The sequence below is a fragment of the Catharus ustulatus genome, chromosome 1 (assembly GCF_009819885.2).
Source record: "Catharus ustulatus isolate bCatUst1 chromosome 1, bCatUst1.pri.v2, whole genome shotgun sequence".
Lineage (NCBI taxonomy): Eukaryota > Metazoa > Chordata > Aves > Passeriformes > Turdidae > Catharus > Catharus ustulatus.
In genome coordinates, this window is record NC_046221.1 from 40,928,729 (window position 1) to 40,938,896 (window position 10,168).

General features: G+C 39.9%; 1 long non-coding RNA gene across 2 annotated transcripts; it reads left to right on the forward strand.

Moving 5' to 3' along the window:
• Window positions 1-900: 900 nt before the first annotated feature.
• On the forward strand, window positions 901-8,917 carry LOC122149430. Of its 2 annotated transcripts, none has more exons than XR_006163044.1 (2): window positions 901-2,050; window positions 8,439-8,917. It is a non-coding gene; the product is annotated as an uncharacterized LOC122149430 (long non-coding RNA). The 2 variants fall into 2 exon arrangements; XR_006163043.1 differs by lacking the exon at window positions 901-2,050 and adding an exon at window positions 2,060-5,390.
• The last annotated feature ends 1,251 nt before the right edge of the window (window positions 8,918-10,168 follow it).

Genomic DNA, 10,168 nt, shown 5'->3' on the forward strand with positions numbered 1-10,168 from the left:
CACTTTGGCTCTGGGAATGTGACAGCCCTACCTGAACTTCAGATTGTTATTTATAACCAGAAAACACAGAAAAACTGTGTCACCATATTACACATGTGCCACTGGTGCAAAGTTCAAACTGTTTTTTTTTTTTAAGTTTGCCCTCAGCTGGAAGGTGGAATGAGTCTGTCACCTTTTGATATCAATGTTGGATCAACCCTCATTTGTAATGGGCAGGGAAGAAATTGAGAAATCCCTTTCACTCATTTATAGGTGGTGTCCAAAGATTGCTGCCAAAGACTGGATGACCAGGGCCCAGACTGCCTCCCTGTTCTGATTGCAGTAAGTGCTCATCAGCCATGTGAATGTGCATTTTGTGCATGTGGAACACAATGAAATCACATCTGCTCCTTTTTGTGTACACAGCAAGTGTGACTGTGGCCCACCAGGGCCCTTTCCCTGTGCTGACAGGTGGCAGAAATTGAGTTGGTTGCAAGACCCTAAAAGTTAATGAAGGCAGACATCTGCAGCAGAGCAGTCTGTAGCTGAGCCACTTAGAAAACTCCCTGTGCAGCCAAGAGAGAGGGAAGACATTTCTGTGGAGCCTTAATTTAGATGTCTATTTTAGGGTGGGCTGAATCACGCTTTGATGCCCATTTAGTACTGGCTTCTCCTGGTCACTGCTCAGCCCAGGTGACCTACATTTAGGTGAGTGACTCCAACCCCTGTTTTATTCAGGCAGATGAAGTGCCTCTCCAGAAGAGCACTTTTGGCTGGGTGATGTCAGCAGCAGGCTCTGCCTTTCCTCTTGTAACCATGACTGCTTGAGAGGTTATTTTGGGGCACTCAGGAGTGGTTTAAATTTGCTCTCCCCAGTTGCAGGCAGTTTCCTCCATCTGGTCCTGAGGTCCATCAGCTATTGGAAATGCAGTTCGCATACCACTGCATCAATAAAGGTGAGTCAAGCACAGTAAGGGGCTCTTAAGGCTCATTTCATTGATGTTTGCTGTTATTGAGTACATACATAACTTTCCTGCCAGCTGGAGATGGCTGTAATAAGACCAGTCTCAATAATATGGAAAGGGATCCTTCCAGAGAGAAAATACAATGGCTCACACCTCCTTCATGAATTGTTTCTTACTTACAAGTTTCAAAAAATAAAGTTTTGCTGGCAGGATGTTTTCCTAGTGTTTCTTGCCTTGCCTGGAGGGAACCTGAGGACAGACACAGACAGTTCTCATTTCAAAAAGACTGTGGTAACCATTCAACATGCAACAAAAAGGATGAATATGACCAGTGTTGCTAGAGAACAGACAACCCCACAGGTGGGGGTAAACCCTATAGGCATTTAAACCAAAAAACATAATCACAAGCATAAAACTACACTCACATGCCCATCCTTGGACATCTCCAAGTGACCTGAGTGGTAACAGGAGGGAAGATTTCAGAGTGACTCTTGTCTGTTTAACCAACTTAATGCTTAAGGAGTTTTTCTTCTACCACACCAAGTGACCTCTGTCTGACTAAAACCTATTTTTCAAGGCATTTTCTTCTTAACAGAGGTGAAGATTCAGAAACAGATTCACCATCCCTTTTTGATTTTTTTTCCCAAAGATTCATACCGCAGTGTTAAAAAAGCAGTGGATCTTTTGTCCTACAACCCTTTCTGGCTTCCAAAATTTGAGCCTAATAACCCTTTGCTGAACTCTTCTCAATTAAATATTCACTGTACCCTACCTTTCTTCTTTCCCTTACTTCAGCTACTATCAAGCCACTTCACAATAAATAGATCAAACCCTCTCCGAATAAACCATTTTCTCAAACTCATCAGGCTTCAAATCATCTCCGCACATTTTCATTTTCCAAAGTGTTTTTCAAGATGCCTGCATCAGAATGTCATGCAATATTTCAGTTCCAGTGGAATCACTTCCCTGCTCCTACTTGTTTATCTCATGTTTATGTAGCTGAGCATTATACTTGCTTGTATTGCCAGAGCATCACAGGGGGATTCTGCTTGCACTGTGGCAACTCTGAGACTCTTCTCATCAATGCTGCTTCCACAACTCTGCAGGTACAGTTTTAGCCGTATTAAAAAGCTTTATTTGATTGCACTCATACTCTTAAACTCCCTACACCATTTCATATAGTGGTCATGTCACTGTAATTTCTATTCCAGCAGCATATGTGATATTCACAGGTTTATTTTAAATCAACAGGAATGTTGCATTTAATTCCAGATCGCTGATGAAATTGGTTGGTCAACACTGTTTCTAGTACATACCACCATAGGATGCCATTAGAAACATACTCATTCAGAGAAAATTTCATGTTAGCAACAGCTTTGCAATCTGCCATTTAGCAAGTTCTAAATTCATCTTATCCAAGCTTTATTGACACTAATTGCTCATTTTTGCAACCTTGCCATGCAGTTGCTCATTTTTGAAAAGCTCAGATTATCCTATGCCAGCAAACAGTACACATTAAACCACAGAAATCTTTTATGTCTACATGACAGTAATTATCAGCCAAACACATAATTCATAGTAAAATCAGGCTGTATTGACAAGATTGGTTTCTTAACAGCATCATATTGACTGTCATGAAATGGTATTCACACCTTTTACCTCTATTTACATCTTCATTAATTAAATCCTGTTAATTTTTCTCCTATTTTCAAGGGACATACATCAGGATAGCAAGGTGATGGCTCATATTAACCCATTTTTTCCTTTTTACTGTACCATCACCAAAGAATTGAAGCAATTGGCTGTACATTTTGATGGAAGTCACCCAGGTCTGCTGTTTTATAAACATTCTTCTTAAAGATATGAGAAAATTTTTCTCACTTTTCAGTGGACTGAGAAACATTTAAATTAGCATAGGCTTATCAGCTGCTTTTCTCCAAATACAGAATATAAGTAACTATTGTCAATTGCTTTCATTTTATGTCTATTGAAGTTATGAATAGTCCTATTTTCACTTTGCAAAGGTGGTCTTTTATTACTTCATTTGCTTGCACTATGGCTCAAAAAATCCTTCTTACGTGAAGCCTGGCAGACCTTTATTGCTCTAATTTCCTTACCTTCCTTTGTGTGTTTTCTCAAGTGCTAAGTTCTAACTGGTAGCTGTTGATTACCCCTCTCTAACACTGTTACAAAGCACTGACCCTGTGGTTTACATTTACTTGTTCACTTACAGTAGGAGGTTCAAAGCAGAGAACCATCACACCTATATAATAACAGCAAACCACAGGCCATGAAAAGAAGATGAACACCATTTCCTCTGTCACAATCTGAAATAAAAGAACATCTTAAACTTCTCCTGGTACCCCAATCTTTGACTTTGCTGGACGCCTAAGCCACGTAGAGCATCCAACATGAATTTGCCTTTAAGAGGACCAATGGCCTGAGGGCAGGAGGTTTCAGGCTCAATATAACACACGTAGGGAACATTTCTGAGTTGAAACCATAGTTTCATGCTCTCTGCAGCCCTGAACTGCTGTCGCTCTACTGAAGACATTGAAGTCAATATTTCCAGGTTTGTTTCTTAAGAAAATTAAAATATTGAAAGAAGCCTGGAGCTTGGAGGCTTGAGCACTTATTCTTGAGATTAGGAGTTCATGTACTGGCTATTTTGGGTGATGACTGAGGTGTAGTGAGCTGTGCAACACAGCTATTATATTTAGTAGGATGGAGGGGCTGGTAATCAGGATCACAATACTAACTCAGGTGGAAAGGATCAGGAGGTCTCTGGCTCAAGCCCCTGCATAAAGCAAGGTAATCTTTGCACCACATTGCTTGGGGGTTTATCCAGTTGGGTCTTGAAAATCCTCCCAGAGAGGAGATTGACTGCACAGCTTCCTTGGGCAGGATGCTTTGGTGCCTGACTGTCCTTGCAGTGAAAAACTTCTTAAATCTCATGAGAATCTGACTATGGTCCACCTATCGTACCCAAATACGAACAGCTTGGTTCCATCTTTTCTGTGAACTCCTTGTATTCATTGGGCATCTGTTATTAAGTCTTTCCAAAGCCATTGTACCTGCTGATGGAAGAAGCCCACCTCTCTCAGCCTCTCCTCATAAGGCAAGTGCTCCTGCCCCAGTCATCTTGGAAGTTCTCTGCTGAACTTTCCTTGGGTCATTGGTGCCTTTCTGGTGTTGCAGGGGGCAAAGCTTGACACAGTGCTCTAGATGTGTCCAGCTAATGAGTGCTGAGTAAAAACTTCCTTTATCTAACATGTCTTTCAGCCCCAATCTTTTTCTTCACATCTTTTCCAGGTCCCTTAAGTGGATTGCTTGTACCCTGCCTCCATTTTTCATGTCATTACCACTTCAGTACAACAATTTGTTGCCCTTCTTTTGAAACTCTCACAGCTTTGCCTTGCAGTCTGCCTGAGTAATCAGTATTCCAAAATAAAAGTGATAGTGAAAAAAGTGAAAAGATGAGCACAGGTCTGGTTTTGCTAATGCTGGCTGCTGAGGCAGACTATACAGGAGAAACCAAAGGAAAAAAAAAGTTCTTCTGTCCCTTCCCAGAACAGAGAGAACAATAATGCATCAGTTTCCTACAGCAGCAGCTGCGGGGGCTTTTCTTTGCTAACAAAATATATCCTCTCTGCCCAGCCTACAGCAATTTGTATCAAGGAAAGCCTCTCAGCACTGCCTTGTTATTTATTCTGCCTGCACGGCCCCTCGGTGTAGTGGCTGCCACCAAAGGCAGACTCAGGATGAGGCATTGCCAGAGAATGTTAAAAGCAGAAAAAGTCCCAGAAGCCACACAAATGGATGCAAAAATGTACATTCTCTTCTCACTCCAGAAAAAAAAGCAGCAACTCTTAGTTGTACACAGACTTCACGGAACATTTAGGCTAAAGAGCCCTGAAAAGTCAGGGGAATCATTCCAGATGTTGTGAAAATGGATGTGATTCTACACACAGAATATTGAACATTTCCTTTTATGAGGGTTGCCTGCATCACTCGCTACAGTGGCCAGGCAGACCCATTCAAGATCAGACTTTTCTATTAGGCAAGGAGCAAACCTCAGCCATATCTTGGTGAGCTCTGAAGCATATATGCACAGGACTGCCCAGTATGCCATAAAAACTGTAGTTAATACAAGAATTAGGTATCTCTGCAAGGAGAGGACAGAATATATAATATTCAACAATTGAAACAAGGCAAATGTTCATGGCATTCCAAACTTCTGTGTGTTCTTGGAATTTCAAATTTCCATACCTTCCTTTCTCCACGTGCTCTGTCACAATCTTTTCCCACCCCAAGCCTTCTCTGTCCTTCCCAAGTGGTGATCCCGGATATCACTTTTTTTTCCCAGGGTCTCTCAGACTCTTCCTGGTCTCCACCTGTGTGCTCTGTGCCAAGAGCAGCAGAGGAAACAAGGTTCAGATTCATCAGGTGGGAACTGTGCAAAGACAGAGGCTTCAGTGTTCTTTGGCAACATGATTTTGAATAGGGAAAAGGAAAGTTTTCCAGGGGGTAATTGGCAATCAGTTATTGCACTTTACAGCTAGACCACATATTGACCATGTTGGGGTGCCTGTGGAACAGGTTCAACAAACCCATGAAAATGAACCTGCAAAAGTGATCAAAATCTGCAAGATAGTCTGATGTGCAAATAAAAGTGCAAGCAAAAGTTTGGGGTTCTTATTTCTCATGAACAGGTTTTTCCAATCCTTCAGTTCAATCTGTTGCAGTTACTCTCAATGACATTTCATAAATTTATAAAACTTTAGGCCAGCTGGCCCAAACACCCAAATAAATAACTCATTCAACTATTTTCCTAAAACAACACCATTCTGTGATCTATGATAACAGAAGTAAATGAAGTAAAAAACACAAAAAATGCCTGGTGGTTGGGCATTTTTAAATGGTGCTCCATTTAAAAAAAAGGCTGTTGGGCACTTTCAATGCCATAATTAAGGATAATGCAAACTATTTTTGCATACTAGTTTGCTGTGATAGATCTGAATTTTCCTCAAAAACTGGAAGAATCAGTAATTGAAAAGATTATGTAAATCTGGCCAGCATAACACCACCCTGGGAATGTATTTAATTTTAATCACTGAAACACGTATATTGACAGTTACAGGAACAGACTGAAAACTCATTAAGGCCTGTTCTAAACTGGAAGCTTAAGGAGGAATTTAGAGCTGATACTCATTTGCTTAAAGTAGCACGAGGAATTTCAAGAAAGTATTTTGTTGAGAACAGTGAGGTGAGAAACTCTGCTGAAATGAAATGTCTTTTTTATGATATAATATCTATTCCATACAATCCAGTGCCCATGGAAGGTCATTCAATCTCAGGGAAATATTTTTCCCATCACACTGTTGCTTGTTTCCAATTTCTGGAATACAGCAGTGTGCAGTGGTTGTGCCAACCACTGTGGGAAAATGTCTGCCCCAAACAGGCACGGTTTGAATGCACCAGAAAGATGATAAACAGCAGGAGGCTGTAACCCTCGTGTTACTGAGGCTGACCCAGAGACACTGAGTGGCTGCACTTGTCAAAGGTGACAGTGGGAATCAGCAGCAGCACCAGGCACTGGCTTGCTGACTGGTTTATTGTCCCTGAAACTATCAGTCTCTGAAAGGACATCTTTCTCTCTGATTATTTTTTCTGAACATGCTTTGCTTTTTAACGGGTGGCGAAACATAATCAAAAAACATGTTCATTACTGATATCTGTCCAAGAAGTTTCTATTAACATCAGCCTCTTTTCCTTCATACACTGCCAGTTTCACAGATCCATTTGCATCACATTGGGGAAGTCCTATTCATGCATCATTTGCAATATGAGCCATCTGTTTTACTCAAAACAGAGATAACAAAGAATGCAGTCTCAACACTGAAGGCATTCATTTTTTTAATCTTTGTGCACATTTGTTAAAATAATCTACCTTTAAATTTCAAGCTTAAAAATACTGTCAGAGCAAATACTGACCTGCAAAGATCATAGAGTATTAATTAAAAATGTATAAAATGTCAAAGTTGGCTTAAGGCTCCTGTGGGAAGGAAATATGGCCAAGTTTCCACCCATCTTGAGTACATATTGGCTTATATGAATTGCCCTGGAATGAAAACAATCTTTTCCATCAGAACTAATTATAAATTAAAATTAGTTTAAGTGTATTTACCTTTGATGGTGACACTGGCACATACAAAATTATATACAATCTCTGTTGTAATGCTGAAACTGTTCTATGGCCCATTCTCAAGATTTCATGTCAGAGGAACAAATAACTTCCTTTTCAGCTTCAGTATTTATATATTCACATCTACAATAGTTATTCCATCTCAGCAGAGAAGAAGCCAATTTTTCCCTAATTAAAGCCTCATTATGCCACCTTAATAGAAACACATAGCTCCCTTCCACCTCAAAACACTCGCTAAGTTTTAATAGCCCCAAGGACACTCCATAAATCAGCAGTGGCAGTACAGTTAGTACTGAGGATTTCTTGGCTCTTAGGTCTACATTCAGCTGCTAAGCCAGCTCTGAATTTCCATCCCTTGCCCACTCTTTTTGCTCTATATCAAGTTTTGTAGGTCATAAATACATGCAATGTCAAATTAAGTACTCCTTATCACAGCCTGCCCACTCACTCAAGAAAAAAAATATTCAGAAAAGAAGGTGAATGAATATTCCTTGTCAAGGAATAAACAATTGTCTATTTACCAAAAGAGATACACCTTGAGGGTTCATGGGCTCTTTTCTTCCCCTTTCTGGCAGCATATTCATTGTGCTATTCTGACAATATAAAATGTTCTAAGAGAGCTAGTTATTTTTTTAATAAGGTACCATATTTTTATTTAACATCCAAGCAACAGCTTCACAGATGGGATTGAAATGTAAAGCAAGCTGTTTCCTAGCACCAGTGGAAAGACCTTCCCAGTGACATTAAAGGGAGATCTTAATGGCCTTAGGCTTGTTCCTGGCTAACCTGGCTCATAGTGCAGCAGGATGGCTGCATCCCTCTTACTGTGTTGGTACCAGACAATAGGTAAAGGGATGGGAAGAACCACCCATGTCTTTTCTCTCTGAAACCAAACAGACAATAACCAGACAGATATATTTAGTGCTATTTAGTCTCATCTTCATGTAATTTTAGATGCTCTTTCTCAGCCCCACATTTAAATCCCAATGTTAGGAATTGCTTATTTTAAAATCAATTTTGCATTTAAAAAACCCATGTTAGTACCTCACTCCTTCTGCCATCTCAATCAAAATCGTGATAGTTATAGCTATAGTTATTTCACTACAACATGTTTGATCTTGTTCAGTAGTGTTTTTGCTGTGTTTTTCTTTCCAAAAGTCTTGGTGAATTCCAGGAGAGGAAATGGTCTCATCATCTGCACTGGGATTTTGTACAGAATCAAAACAAATAACTGCTCTCTCATGTGTAGTGACATATTAATGCCGAATTTCTCTGCTTCATCTCTACAGGTCTCCTTGGTTCTCAAATGATCCATAATCTGTGGAGCAGGAAGGATGGGCTGAAAGCCCTGGTACAGCAAACATGTCCTGAACCCTACAGATTGCAGCATCCCACTTGTGTAATCTGAAGCTGTCACTGCCACTAAAGCATCTTCGTTTAGAAGCAAAGAAATGTTTAACTCTTAGATTAGATTGACCAGACCTTCAGCTGCCTTCCAGATGGGCTTCAAAGTGCTGGCTCTAATCAAAGTCTGTTGGCAATTTCTCCAACATTCAAAATTGTTGGCTACCCTCTGGCTCTTTCCCTTTTATTAATTTGGTGTTTTAGGGAGTGGGGATTAGGGGGCATGTTGGACTTTTTTTTTTCTTCTTTATCCATTTGGGGTTTTTCCTTTCTCTTATTTACAGCTGAAGAAGTGTTCTACCTTCTGTATTGTTTTCTTTCTGTTCAATGAAAAGGATTAAAAAAATGCAATATAAAAACATTATTATTATTTCATGTGGTTTTTCAGACTGAACTAAATGACTGCTAAGATGTAGAAGAGAATGAGGAGAGTGGTCACTTTTATACCACAGCCCTCAGAAAAGTTTATTTTTCTGACAGAAGTTAAATCTGCATTTTTTTGCAAGGCTACCTTAAGCATAAACACCATAAAGGGCCTATATCATGTTGTAGCTTCTGGGTATTTCTGTATTGTTGTCAGAATAAAGGTAACTCTGATGTCATGAAATGCCAGTAACATCATGCCCAGCATAATGCAGATAAGCTAAAAGCAATGTAACCTTTAAAAAAACATCAAGCTGCTATTTAGCTACTGCACACATTAGCTATCTGCCACCCCAGGCTAGAAAAGTAGATGATGCAAGTGTCTAACCTTTAGTGCAAATATATTTGTATGTGAATTATCCAAGCTTTGTGACCTGTGGCTTCCAATCCAAACTCACCTTCCGGCACAGAACAACATAGAATGAGACATTTTTCAAATCACAGGGAGGAAGAAAAGAAGGGGGTTTGGCTAGAGAGTGGGAGACAGAAAAACCACAGAGCAAGGAACACGGAAAGTGATTCAGTCACTGCTTAATGAGAACAGGAGACATGCAAGGAGCTGATGCAAAGCATGACAGCAAGAAATACAAAGGAAATATAATGGAAAGTTGTTACATCAATTTAGACTTACTCAGACACCATGGACAAAATACTTTTAAACAGCCTGTGAGTCCACATTCCCCTTCTTAATGTCCAGTCAGCTGTAAGTAGAAGATTGTAGGTTAAGTAAATACCGTTGTAAATGACAACACTTATCTGTCTAATTACCTGCTTGTCCCTGTAATTTATCTGACTTGCAAATCTGTCTCCGGGAAGGTAGGATTAATTTAATTACTCTTCAAATTCAGGAAAACTTGGCAGGCACTGATCTGTAGTTACAGGGGCTGGAAGTGTTTTCAAGCATAATATAATGAGGTATTTTAGTCAACTGGGGGTTCTTGGTTGGATTCTCAGTTGAAATGATGATCTACTGTTCTGCTCCGTATTTGTTCTGCTCCATATTCACACACAGAACATATACTTGTTTCAGCTTTTAAAAGCAACCTTTTAACCAAAGAAGCATGCAAGATACTGCATTTTGTTTGTGCACACTGCGCTTTTTTTTAGTCTGAGCAGAAGGCAACAGTCCATAATTAGTAATGATGAGAGATCTATAAATATGTTAAATATTCTTTTTGTTCTCCAGGAGATT